This window comes from Lemur catta, chromosome 11, assembly GCF_020740605.2.
Source record: "Lemur catta isolate mLemCat1 chromosome 11, mLemCat1.pri, whole genome shotgun sequence".
In the NCBI taxonomy this organism is placed as follows: Eukaryota; Metazoa; Chordata; class Mammalia; order Primates; family Lemuridae; genus Lemur; species Lemur catta.
In genome coordinates, this window is record NC_059138.1 from 46,054,500 (window position 1) to 46,069,612 (window position 15,113).

At 35.0% G+C, this 15,113-nt stretch overlaps 1 protein-coding gene across 3 annotated transcripts in view; it reads right to left on the reverse strand.

The window, feature by feature from the left end:
• The window catches only part of SEMA3E (semaphorin 3E), a 243,017-nt gene that overhangs the window by 178,785 nt on the left and 49,119 nt on the right, over window positions 1–15,113 (reverse strand). The window contains exon 1 of one of the 3 annotated variants that reach the window (XM_045564702.1): window positions 10,847–10,914. The exons of the other annotated variants lie outside the window; for them this stretch is intronic. The gene's annotated coding sequence lies outside the window, so the exon portion shown is untranslated. Of the gene's footprint in view, window positions 1–10,846; window positions 10,915–15,113 lie in introns of those variants that run through there. 3 annotated transcript variants of the gene reach the window in all.

Here is a 15,113-nt window from a genome sequence, read left to right on the forward strand (position 1 = left end):
TTAACATTTTCTTATTTATGCAATGTATATTTACCTCACTTATATATATCATCTACCTAATCACTATTTAAAACACCATAGTTAGATCTTAAAGATCAGTATCTTATATTACAATTTACATATATGTAAAAATACATATGTATCGTCACATAATGATAGATATACCTGGATGACAGATTAGATAGAAAGATCTAAATAGGCGATAGATGATAGGTAGGTAAATAGATGGCATTACCTGTTCTTAGTCTCTAACAAGAGAGCTGAGACATATTTTATGTAATACTTAAGAAAACTGAAGGATAAAGAATTCATTAATAGATACTGGGAGAATATACAGCTCCTTTTGTCCAATAGGACCAAAAATTGAAAGACCATTTTGAAAAACCTACAATGTATGTTTTCCCCTTCCCTTCGCTGTATAGTTTGTCCTTTCCATAATCATTATTATTTTATTTCAACTTAAGTTAGAATTTGAACTAAAAAATGTCAGTAACTTGCCCAGACTCAAGATATTACTCTAAAAATACTAGGGGATAATGCAATGTCCAAGACATATTATAGTAGTCATAAAAGTCACATAAGTCTTGCAAGTAACCATTTGGTCAGTATCGCATTTATTTTACAAGTAAGAGGAATCTCTGTAATATGATATAGAGGTTTGTAATGTTTTGCCTAAATGAGTTATATCCTAATAATCCTCTAATGTACATAAACTAGATGAAACTGAAACAGTGAATAAAGTGTTGGCAGATGGTCTACTCATTTTAATTGTAGATGAAATGTGAGATAGATGTTAGAAATTTTAAAGCAATAATAGAGGAAAATTGACTGTAGGAAAAAGAATGTAGAGTGATTTACTATTATTATTATAAAAAAGTCATAAGGAATAGATCTCAATTCAGAGGATTGAAAATAATGTAATATTTTGCTGTTTTTTCATACTTATCATAAGTATAAATAATCTTATTTATATTTTACCAAACCATAAGAGGATAGCCAAAATGTCTTCATATATAATTTTATCTCAACTTTGACATTTCTTTTTAATTTTTAAGTAAAGTAACCTAATATACATCGATGCTGAGGAACCATGTGTAATCTAAGTAGCTTCCAGAATTTGAAAGATATCTAAATATTAACTCATATTTTTGGCACATGTAAGAAAAAAAATATTACCTCATAATGTCTACCTTCTTAGGATTTGGTGAAAAAATATTGTTTGCATCCAGATATATGACTGTGACAGTTTTCTCATGAGAAAATAGTGCATGAAATGATAAAAATGTTTCATGTACCCCTAAGGAAAATTCTTAGATTTCTGATATTTAATTTGGTTTAATGGCTATATTGTGTCGATATTGCTATGCCAGTGACTTTTTTTTTACTGTTGTAGTTATTAAAAGATAAATCCACAGTTTGGTCTATTAAAAGGCACCATTTAATACAGACAAATCCTTTAAACATTCATAAAAAATTCATAAAACAAATGAAAGACCAGTTATTAAAATAAAGGTAGAAATATTTATTTTCTTCTACAACTATTCCAAAACAAATTCCCTCTCTTCGTAGAACCAGTTGTAACTAAGAAGAGAAAGCCTAGAAATAAAGGACTCACTATAATAAAAAGCAGATGACTTCGGAATAGAAATGTCTATGACTAAATTTGATTAAATGTAGACATAATAAAAGATAGCTTATTCAAATACTGGCCCTTTAGACTTGTGGAGCTTTATAAGTCCTTGAATAATAAAAGTCACAGAAGTTGTAGAATCAGTACCATGATTTGAATTAATCATAAATGTATAGAAATTCAATTAATAACTACTGATATTATTGTAATTAACATAAGAAGAGCAAAGTTTGGCCATACTTTATTAAGATGGATAGATTCTAAAAGACATAATACAATTTATATTATAAAATTTAATTATTTGCAGATATATGTTGAAATGGGTAGAAGTTTTATTGGATTTTAATTTCCATGGTTGAATGACATGTTATTTAATGTACTTAAAACTATTAGAATAGAGAATTTCTTAAAACTAAAAGCTATTGGGTTTTTATTATGCATAAACTACATATGTATTAATAAGCTATGTGAAATGCAATTATTTGCATAAATTAGTCACTTTAATGTGATAATCTCAGTTTGAATTAGCTGAACAATTGTGGGTATTCTTTAAAGTACAACCTATTTTCAAATTCAAAAGTACTGAAATTTAAAAAAAAACACTTAGAAAAAGTTTTTTTAAGTAATCATAGTCTATCATTTATAATACAGTCAAATAAATAGAATTTAGGATTGCATAACTGTCCAGTATATTTTGATGTAGTCTGAGTCAAATTATCATTAAAACTGGCCCACTGACACTAGCAGATATTTCTGCATACCCCTTGTAGCAACACAACCATTGGTACATGGTAAGAAGCAGGGGAAAACAAAACATGTTTAATAAAAATGCTGGGTCAATGCAAAATGATTTTTACCATTTCCCAGTTAACTGATATAATAAAGATTTGAATGAAAACTCTAGGAACAAGTTTCTACTTCAACAATTATTCTTTTTCTTTCTTCATTCACATTTACCATAGCTAACTTAAGACTGGCCAGCTAGAAAAGTAGCTAATACCAGCCCATAAACTGGCTTAAGTCTGTGTTTGGAAGACTAACAATGAATGAACTCACTGACAGAATTCTTGTCTTTGCCTAATATAGTCAACCAAAGCACACTCTACTGCGTGCCTAAACCACCAATCAATTAACATATTATTAAACTGAGTCAATTCTATTTTTAAAAAACATGTACAACAAAAACAAAAATCTCAACTTTAGTAAAACAATGAACTTGATGACATCTTAAGTCCCTTTATGCAGAATTCTTCACAAAACTCGACAGGAATAATTACAAATAGGCAGAATATTCCAATCTCTCTACTTCCTATCTTTAAAATGTTTGGATTGCCTACAAGTTATTAGTTGCTCTTAAATTTATCCTCCTTGCATTAATCACTTCTACTGCAAACTAAGTAATAAAGTCAAAAATGAACTCACCTTTACCTTAGCCAAAATGCTAAAATCAAGTAGAATCATTCTATTAATGGATGTCTTCCTTTCGATCATGTCCCTCATTTCCATTCTCTTGTCAAATCTTGTGTGCCGTGTCCATTTACTATCTATCACGTGCAACCCTTCCTCTTTAATTTCACTGCCTCTTTCTCCATTTAGACTACAATCTTTTCTTGATTGTATTTTACTAACTGAATGATTTTCCACTTTCCGATAATGCACTTCCCAACTCTCCTTCATATAGCTAATTCCAACTCATTCATCAAGCACAGTTCATGAATCACCCCCAGGAGGCCTTCCTTAATTTTCAGTCTGATAAATTTCTTTTCCTTGCTTCCTTAATCCTCTCTATCATAGTACTTACGTCATTAAATTTATAACTATCAAATTACATAATCCTCTCCTTTTTGCTTTAAATGTAGGGCCAATATTATTTTAATTTTTTAACTCCTCTTCCAAGCAAATATAAGGCACTAAATGGTGTGAACATTTATTCATTGAATACAGTTGCCAAGAAATTTTTTAGAAAATTCTTGTATGTATTAATATGTTGAATTCTAAATAAAAATGATATCAGATGTTTATTATTGCATTGTTATATTTTCTAGTTTCTTTAAGAACATAGTCAAATTAATTTTAAGTATTTTAAAGTTTCATAAATTAAGCCTTGTACCTGTATGCTTTGACTTAGCATACTAATCTTCCAAAAGTAATATCAGAATACTGAAGTCATCCTACACAGTAAGTGGAATTAAGACTTAGAAATTCATACGATTCAGCATCTTTCTAGGGATCCATACCATGGCTTACAGCTGTAACTCCCTAAAAGTCTTTAAGAATAAAACTCAAGACATATTTTTTAAATCCTTACCCGTCATGAATTATTCCATCATTAAAAATGCCAAACTTTTAAAAAATGTTTCACCCACAATCTATTGCAGCAAATTGCAGCCCTGCCCATAGTAATAATTACAGCCATTACACCTTGAATTACCTTTCTTGTAAATTAAATTTGTGTTGAAAAAAGAGAGATGTAAATTCTACAAATTTTTCCATTTTAAGGACCAGCCCTAACAAATAGTAATACCACTGTGTTTTTAACTACAAATTTTATTTTATTTTGTTCTGTAAGACATATTTATTTAACAGTTATAGCATTTTACAAACCATAAATTTTTCAAACTATTATTTTTATTTTTTTATTTAATAAATTAAATTTTGTATTATGAAAAAGTATTAATAATTTTATAAACATCAGTAGCTTAAATCTAAAAGCAAGTACAGTATTATGACATCACATAACTTTAAATCATTGCAGGCGAAAATTTCAATCTGGAATTTAATAAAAGCCATTAGTTGACCAATTGACCATTAAACAGCTATTGGAGTCACAGTACCATACATAAAATGGATTAAAACTCCATGTGAAACAATCTGTCAGAGTGGATAGGTAGAAATGAATCAGGGATGTTTTTATTTCATTAAAAGTAGAAGTTTTGTCTATACTGCCAATCAAGGATAATGGCTGGAGGAATTTTCATAGCAATAGGAAATCCCATCACCGTTTTCACAAGTGGAAAGTAACTAAATTAACTGCTAAATACTAACATTATTCTTTTTCATGTGCTGCGAAAAGAAATAGAACTACACTTCTAAAGAATACTAAAGTGTTTAAGGCAGGTCCAGTGAGGGGTCATAACTCTATACTAACCCTTAACTTCCAAGTCATGGAGAGAATATCGCTTTCAACAGCAGTAACAAATGCAAGTATCTTTCTCTTACATAATAGGAAGAAAGACTGTAACACCAATCAAATGAAAACTTAAAAGTTAAAATATATTAATTAAATTAACTACATCTACATAAACAAAATTATATAAATAAGAATACATAAATATAAATAAATAATAAACTAATAAACTTAATTCAGTTAATAAACTAATAAAATAAAATCTTTATTTTTATTTAAAAAAATAATATCAAAAGTCTGTTCTCATAATGTACAATGGAATTGGAAACGTTACTGAGAGTTTTCCTAAGACATAAATTACAGCTCTATTTTAGACTGTTTAAGAAAATAAGATAATAAATTTACCTTTTCCATCAGTTGGATGAGTTCTGAGAATCAGGAGTCATTCTGCTTTAGACTATTACAATTCTATCAAGTGTTCAGTTTGAAAAAGTAAAATTCCTGGGACAAATGGCTGTGAGAGTAAAGTTTCCCAACAATAGGAAAATAATGACCAGTATTTACCAGTGATAAATTAATTTTTGTTTGGATAGTCAGAAACTGGAGAAATGGGATTGCCATATTATTGCAAGAATGGTAATCTCACCCTTGAGAAAAATTATATTTAGATCAATTTTCTTTTTCACATAACAATAAAACAAATATTTCTAGTTTGTGTTTATATGTATATACATACAAACACACATAACTGTTAAAATATAAATAATGAAAAGTAAGATTTCATTTACTTTTCCTGTATATGTATATAAATGTGCACATGTATATAAATGTGTTTATGTGAACAAAATTAGAATTATTTTTTGTGGTGATTTTCCTGTCTAGGCTAACCATTTTTATTAATATTATAGTAATATTATTTTTCTGTTTGATGTACAAATTCTGTACTAGAAATACTTATTGACAAGTGTTATCACAAGTCCCTGCTCATATTTAAACATTCACTAGAATTGTTTAATCAAGTAATATAGTCCTTTTTTATAATATTTATGGAGCCCTAACTTATTTGTAAGACTACATGGAGCAAAATTGTTGTAATTTTAGAAAACTTTGACTAGGATCTTTTTAAATATACATCTAATAATTGTGATATTTTGATACATATATACAATGTGTAATGATCAAATCAGGGTAATTAGCATATCCATTACTAGAAACATTTATTTCTTTGTTTTGGGAACTGGTAGCTTTCAAGCTCTAGATGTGAGTAGTTGTTGAGAAAAGACTCATCACCGAAGGAGGAGAAATAGTATTGAAATTAAAACCAAAGAATGAAAGAGGAAAAGGGCCCGTGGAGGTATCCTTCTGTAGCAGATGCTGCTTTTTATCTGCCTGCCATCCATGCACCTCTTGCTTCTTCTGGTCCTTCGCATATTTATCTGACTAGTCACTAGTCAGGTCAGCAGCTCAATAGCTACTGTTCTCAGCCAATTATGACAACCCCATTTCCTTTTCAGTGACTGATTTAGGTGTCAGCATGTGACACAGTTCTGGACATTGTGATGTTAAAGATATTCTGCTGGAGAATTCTTTGAAAATTTCCCTCTTTCTTAAAAGGAGACAGAGAGAAATTCTACTTCTTTTGATTTTCATTATACCTGAATGGTTGAGTGTGACGCTTGATGTTGCCACAGCCACCTTGCGACTAGGAGGAATCTGACTTGGGGAGTGACCTCAGGATGAAGACTAGGAAATTGGAAACAACTTGAATATTCAATGGCACTGTTGGGCGTACACAGCTAATATGCACAAAGAGGGTCTAGATCCTTACACTCTGGAGCCCCTTATCTCTGTATTTTGTGCTACATGAGATAACAAATTTCCTTGTTTAACCAGTTGTAACAGGGCTTTCTGTTATTTGCATATAAGAACATCCTCGTTTCTACTCCAGAAATTAAGTAAGAAAGGGCTTAAAACCAAACAAAATTACTATATGTTAAGAATAAGAAGACCAATATTATCTATGCAGTAAAATTGTTTTTTCATGTATTCTTTCTCACAGCTATTATAATCCACATTTTACACATGAGGGGACTGAGTATTTTAGAAAGAAGTTACTTGCCAAGTTACACAGCTCATAAATACCAAAGACCAGACTTAAAAGTCATGCACTATCTCTACTGTCTTATATCCCTAAAACGACTCCGTGGGATCTTTAGAACTCAATGTTTCATAAATTCATTTCCAAATTAATGATTCACTGTCAGATTTATAAAATTATTAAGACTTGAACATTAATTTCAAGAAAATGCCAATGGTAGAAAAAAAATTTATATTATATTTTTGAGTCAATTTGTATGCTGGAGAATTTTTAAAAGGAGTGTCAGATCCTGACTCAGGAAATAGTTGAAGTACCAGCTCAGAACTTTTCAAACAATTCAGAAATATAATGCAAAGAAAACTGCTCTATACCTTCCCCGCTTTTCTCCTGACAATATCACTCCCCAAAAGTAGCCATGGTTAATAGTTCCCATACTATTGGCAATATATGTAAACTTCAAAAAAGAAAAAGTATAGTGTACTCTCCATATATCTCAGTCAGGCCATCAACCAAATGAAGTTGAAATATTGACAGATAATTTTAAGTCGCAAAGTGCCTTCACTGGCCCCTCCTCCTCCATCCTTGCCATGCTCCAATCCATTTTTCCTCAAGCAACAAATACAATCCTCCCAAAAAGAACTCAGTTATGTAATTTCCTGCTTAAGACTTGCTGTGTTTTCTTTTTACACCTGGGAAAAATTCTCACTCCTTACCTTATGCAAGAGTCTACATCTCCTGGCACCTGCCTCTCTCATAGTATGTGACACTCCTACACTAATCTCTGTTTTCAGTTCTTTGAAGATGCTAAGCATAACTCTCTTGAGTTATTTGCATAGGCTGTTTCCTTAGTCTGCAAACCTTTTTCTTTGCTTTTCTCATGAGTAAGTCCTTCTCTAAGCTTACACTTTCACAACAGTGCCCCATTTACAAAGGAGGCCTTCCCTGACCATCCCACTTAAGGGGATGGTCCACTTTTCTCTACCAGAGCATCCCATTGCATTCACAGTGCTCACTAAAACTAGCAATCATTTTACATGTTTGTCTTCTCATTTCTTTACTGTCTGTCTCTCCCACTAGCATGTACATTCCGTTAGGAAGGGCCAGCATTCAGTTATTGGTGTTCATTTATTTTTGTTTTGTTTTAGCAGTATATCCTGAGTTTGTAACATGACTGTTTGGTACTCCATAAACACTGAATAAGTGAATGACTGAATGCCCATTAAGACAGACAGTATAGCTTTGCATTTATGAGTATAAAAATAAAGAGAGAATGTTACATGAAGCATCTATAATCAGTCTCATTGTATTAGGGTACTGAGACATCATAGATTGATAAATGGCCAGGTAAATAAGCTCCCTCTGAATTCTCTTAATAATTTATATGGATTTCTCTTCACTGTATGTCCTTTCTATTTTATATCTCAGCTATTTGTGTTAATATACTTTCTATTTTATTAAATCATAAAGTCCAAGAGGACTTTAAGAAGTTTTGTTGGTTTGTTTAATTTCACTTTGAGTATCTAATTCAGTTTTTCATATTAACTCTGACCAGTGAGAATACAGGTCAAAGAAGAACTCAACCACTGACTAAGCTGTGTGAAGTCTAGAATGTTGCTTAACCTCTGTGAGTCTTAGCTCCCTTATTTGTAGTGGGTACCTTGCTACTTACTTCACAGAAGTTTGGTGAGATTAAAAGAAATAGTACATCCAATGCCCTGCACCTAAAAAATGATCAATAAATAGCAACTGTAGGGGATTGAATGGTGTTCCCAAAAAACATATATCTACATCCCAGAATGTGTGAATGTGACCGTAATTGGAAAAAGGGTCTTTGCAGATGTAACTAAGGATCTCAACATGGCATTGTTCTGGTATAGCCTAGATCCAATGACAAATGTCTTCTTATAAAAGGTACACTGAGAGAAGAGGAGATATCCATGTGAAAAAGGAGGCAGAGATTTGACTACTTGAGCTAAATTTACATACATTACAAAAAGAAAATATATCACTGACATGTATATGCAAATAGAGATAAATGCATTCATAAGGTAATTTGGACATACACTTTATGTCATCATCTCCATCTTGTTGAATCATTTTTGTTATCTATGAAACAATGACACACTGGATTAGAAGTTGTGAATCTGACATTACTGGACGTTGGGGGACCTCTGGGGGGTGCTGAATTCCTGCCAATCCAGCAAATGTTGCATTTATAGCCACATGTACCTTTTTATAGGGAGAAGATACATAGTTTTTATCAGATGTCTGATGGATTTGGAATCGCCAATAGAGTAACAACTTCAAGTTAGGAGTATACTGAAGGTCCTTTCTAGCTGTTATATTAATATAATAGTTCAGGTTTATATCACTTTAAAGCAACCAAAGAGGTTTGCATGCTATTTTAATCAGCATGATCCTTTCTTTAAAGACCAAGAGCAAGTAAAAGAAGGGACTATAATAGAGGTTGTTTTAAGTAACTTATCTTCCTCTAAACATTGTAATAAAAATCTTCAGGTTTTCCTTTTCTTGCGTATAGTCTATCATTACCCACCATGCTCCAGCAAAGGAAATAATCTCTATAGTCAACAATGTAAGTACAGACTCCAGGTTTCCTTGAGCTCTGAAATTGCTATGTTCAAGTTAAAAGGGTCATAAATGCATGAAGACAGAGAAAAGACAGTAAACGACAAATACACAGTTTCCTTATTTTTTTCAGCATAGGAGACTTCAAGGCCATGCTTTACCAAAACACTCATATTTATACATTTTGTACATTGAAGGCTACAAAATAAAGGTTAGAATAGATATGTACCTAGGAAGAATTAGATACTATCAATTTCTTAAAATTCACTCTTTGTCTTTTATTCCTAAGGTTTACCAAACAGAAACTAAAGGATTTTCCACAGAACAACATCACACAAGGCAAATGTCAACAGTACAAAGATAAAATAAATCAATGTCAAACATTCTTTTAAAAAATTATATATATTCACAAGCTCTTTTAAGTTAATAGAATTTTAAGCAATTTGAGGCTTTTAAGAAATATATTATAAATGTAAATATATTATAAATTATCATGTAGTGCCTCCTGAAAATTAAAGCAAACTTAGTTTTCAATTTATTCACCAGGCACATATATATGGGGGATGTAATACACTACTAGACTGGTATGAGGTGCTGTCAATCTGACATAACAGATCATTTCATAAGGCATATGGACAATAAGTGTCCCTTATTATTTGAAAGGCATAGAAAAAGGTACATGGATAAAAGTCTTGTACTTAAAAGTCATCAAATTGGTCTTAACAGTTGTGTGTTTGAAGAGTGAGTGCTTTCCCCTAAAAATGAACCTTGTTGTGGCTTTTAAAAATAGCTTGGATTAGCTGGCTGAGTGAGGCAATAGTGAGTAGTGATTAACAGTGCAAGCTCTTGGGAGAGAAGGGAAAAATAGCAGAGTAAAGGTGACCTCCTGGCTCCCTGCTCCCAGAGAAAGAGGTGAAGAACTCAGTCTGCTATGTATGAGTGGATAGCTGCCCCACAAGAACAGCTCTGTGAAACTGCAGAGAAACAGCGTGGGACACACAACACAGGAAAAATAAAAAAGGTGAATGGGAGAAAGGATCGCGTAGTCTGGAGAATGTGAGGTAAACAATAGAGACTAGAGCGTGGGACGGCTACGCCCGCCTGGCGGGTGAGAGCAACGGGATGTGACCCACAGGAGAACGTCCTGCTTCCCCACTGCCCTCCACACCCGCTCAGGCAGGGACCGGCCAGAAGTCAGTGCAAAATGGTGGCAGGAGACGCTGGGCTCAATGGAGAGGAGACAATAGCGGGAAGCATCTTAAACTCGCTAAGAGCTCCGTGCTAGGACTGCACTGGGTGGGAAGGGGACTAGTCTTAGCTACCGCTTGAGGGAGACGGGCGCCTCTCCTCTGGCCGTCAGCGGGACCAGAACAATGGAGGTGAACACTGAAAAGGGGGCTCTAACCTGGAAACCGCTGCGGGCGATTAGGCCGGCTCAGGGCGGGTCAGAAAGTGCAAGACCTCCAGCCAAACAGGCGCAGGACACACAGGAGACAGCGGGCGTCCTGTTGACTCAGCTTCCCAATCCGGCATCCCCCGACTCCTGAACAGGTGCCCCCAGCACTAGCGCTCTGCAGGTGGGTGGACGCCATTTGGGGGGCCACAACCCAGACGCTGTGGCGCGCCATGGCTTCCGGTTTCCGGTTTCCGGCAGCTCCCTTCCTCCCGCCCCGGGACTCTCACAACAGGAGCTGCATTTCCGTGACCTGTTGTCAACTAGCCGGGCCCGTTTTGATGGGCAAATTTTGAGTGCTTCCCCAGTCGTGGGAGGCTGGCACCTGCGGAATTCACAGACACTGGGGCACTGAGCGGACTCGGGCATCACCCCTCCCCCTAGCGCTGCGACTCTCACGCCAAAAGTGGTAAGTTCCACCCCCAGAGGTAGGGAGAGGCAAGAAAAGCCACTTTCCCTGTGCATCTAGCGTGAATCTGTGGGGCCTTGGCACAGATCAATAGTTGACAGCCCAGTGACTCGACCTCTCAGATAGGCTTAGGTCATCGGCAGGGTCATAACTCTGGGGCCTGATCTCCACCTCTGGGCAGCTGCCGACAGTGGGGTTCACAGTCGGGGAAGGAAAATCCTGGCCAGAGGCCACAGCAGGTGCACCCAGTAACCCCTCCCATCAGAAGCAGCCTCCCAAGTGTGGTGGAAGAACCCTGAATAACATATTAGTGGCTCCCCCTAGCAGCAGATCAAGCAACCATAGAAGCACACACATCTGGGCTGGTAGGCAGCAGCTGGGATCTGCCTTGCTCCCACCGCCACTTTAAGTGGGAATAGGGTCCAAGTAACCCTCGGGAGAGGCAAGATTCTTCCTAAAGATTGGGACATTTAGTAGTCCTCACCCGGGGACCAGAAATCAACACAGAGGCATCAGATTACTTCGATAACTGGCTCCTCTACACAATCTACAACCAATGACAGAGAGGGTAACCCCACAGCTCAACACAGTGCCCTCCATCTCAAGCTACTAGAGGGCAGTGCAGTTCTACACACAGGTACGATTCACCACATGGGAACTTAAGTTGGGGGACAAAACTCACTAATATCCCCTGGCAAGAGGTGAAGGCAACAGGTCAGAGGTAACCCAACTTGCCAAAATACCTCTAAGGCAATACAAGATGAGTACTCCTCTTCCCACCACTATTAAGGAACGTCCCTTGGGGGCTTGAAGTTAAGGGCACAAACCAGTCCAGGCACTCCCAGTTCTCAATCAATTACCCTGATGAGAAAGAATCAGAGAAAGAACACACAGACTATGAAGGAGCAGAGAGAAAAGTCACCCCCAAAGGAAATCATGAGACTCTGAAAATCACATACTAATTTAAATGAAATGATTAAATTGACAGAGGAAGAATTCTGAATATGGATTGTAAGGAAACTCAATGAAATTGAAGAGAAAATAGAAACCCAACACAAACTATGAGAATAATTCAGGAAATGAATGAAAAATTCTCTAAAGAAATTGAAATATTATGAAAAAACAAACAGAAATCTTGGAAATGAAGGAGGCATTCAAGAAACTTCAAAATACAGTGGAAAGCCTTAAAAATAGAATGGATCATGCAGAGGAGAGAATCTCAGAGGTCGAAGATAATGCCTATGTGCTAAACAAATCAGATGAAGAAAAAGAACACAGAAGCAAGAGACAAGAGCAAAACATACAAGAAATGTGGGATTATGTAAAGAAACCAAATATAAGAATTACAGGCATCCCAGAGAGAGAAGGAAAAAATACACAAGGGCTGGAAAATCTATTTCTTGGAATACTAGAGGAAAACATACCTAGCCTGGCCAGAAACCTAGATATCCAGATACAAGAAGCACACAGAACTCCTGGGAGACTCAACGTGAAGGGGCAAACACCACGTCACATAATTATCAGACTGACCAAAGTAAACACAAATGAAGAAATCCTTCATACGGTAAGAGAAAAACAACAGATAGCCTACAAAGGAAAACCTATCAGACTACCTGCAGACTTCTCAAATGAAACCCTATAAGCCAGAAGGGACTGGGGACCCATCCTCAATCTTCTTATACAGAACAATGGCCAACCTAGAATTCTTTACCTGGAAAAACTGAGCTTAATCTACAAGGGAGAAATAAAGACTGTCCCAGACAAGCAGTCACTGATGAAATTTGCAAAGACCAGACCTGCTCTGCAGAAAGTACTCAGACCTGCATTACACACTGAACAGCACGATAGACACCCACCTAATTAAAAACACTGAAGAGTTAAAGTCCAGAACCCAGATTCCACAATGGCTCGAGAGGTAAAACAAAATAATAAGAACTTACCCAACAATATGAACAGAAATCTACCCCAAATATTAATCCTCTCAATAAATGTGAATGGCTTGAATTGTCTTTTGAAAAGACATAGACTGGCTGAGTGGCTAAAACATTATAAGCCAATTATCTGCTGTCTCCAGGAAACACATCTAGTCCACAAAGATGATTTCAGACTCAAGGTCAAGGGTTGGAAAACAAACTTTCAGGCAAATGGAAACCAAAAGAGAGAGGGGATAGCGATTCTGATTTCAGACAGCATAAATTTTAAAATAGCAAAAGTAAAGAAAGAGAGAGACATTGATTTATTATGAGAATTGGCTAACCTCCTTGATTATGGAAGCTGAGAAGTTCTGCAAGTTGGAAAACCAGGAAAGCCAGTGCTGTAATTCAATCTGAATCCTAAAGCCTGAGAACCTGAGAAGCTGGTAGTATAAATCTCACTCCAAGGCCTGAGAATCAGGGGTGGAATGTGGGGGGATCTTGTTGCTGTGGTAGCCCCTGAGTTAGGACTCCTACAGTATGAGAATTACATGAGTTAATATTAACTCAGCCCAAGGATCAGGAGCCCAGATGTCCAAGGGCAGGAGAAGATAGCGGATGTCCCAGCTCAAGAACAGAGGAGAATTCACCCTTCTTCTGCCTCTTTGTTCTATTCAGAACTTCAATAGATTGGATGATGTCTGCCTGCATTGTTGAATGTGAACCACTTCACTCAGTCTACTGACTCAAATGCTAATTTCTTCTGGAAACACACTCACACATACACTCAGTCATAATGTTTTACTAGCTATCTGGGCATCCCTTAGCTGGGTCAAGTTGATACATTCGGTGACTTAAGCAAGTTATATATCTTATGTATGTCTCAATATTTTTTTCTCTAAAATGAAGGTAAAAATAGTAAGTGACTCTTAAGGTTTGAGAATTAAATGAGTTAATAATAATATATACACCTTACTTTGAATTTAGTAAATTTATATAATAAAGTGTTTGAAAAGTGTTAGCTATAATTTTATTTAAATTACTATGAAAAATTTTTTTATTAATGCATAATTTCCTAAGTCTAAGGCTCAAATGTTACTCTACTCTACCAAAATTATGACAATGAGGTTTATAGCAAATATATTCCTAATCATATTAATCACTTGTTCTTATATTTAACTTTGCGAAATTAGGGGTATGTGATTCAAAACACATAGGACATACTACGAATTCCCATTTTACAGACACTATTTCTAATTCCATTTTACATGTAATATATCTCATAGCGATAAATATGAGTTAGGTAACAATTTCAGTTATATGCCTTGATTTTAACTTCTGTTATCTATTGGTTTAAAACATTAATATTTAATAGTGTCTTTAAGAAAGAGTTAACATTTTATTAATGAATCAAACCTGTTCCATGTTAGTATATTTCTGAGATAGTTTTTATTTCTCTTCAGTGACATCTATCCTACATCTTGTGAAAAGATTCAATTTTTACAAATCAGTTTTCATCATGTGCCTTCTTTCTCATGTTGAAATATTTTAAGATTGCATTATTCCCTCCCTGAAACTTCTCAGAGTGGTATTTATTTTAAGGATTCTTGAGGAAACATATAATGTACTTATATTTCTCCTTGCAACACTTTCTATCTCTACCCTTGATTTTTTTTGTTTATTTCAGTGGTTTTATCCAATTTTATACACCAATACCATCCTTTATACAGCATGCTAAATACTTTTTGTCAAATTAAATCTATTTTTTTCAAATTACTCTTTAACTAATTTCATATTCAGAAAATCATAACAGGTTTACCAATCTTACTAAAGTGTTTTTAAACGTCCAAAAGAGATTCCATTCATAACTTATAGCAAAATTCCTCCTTGTCCCCTT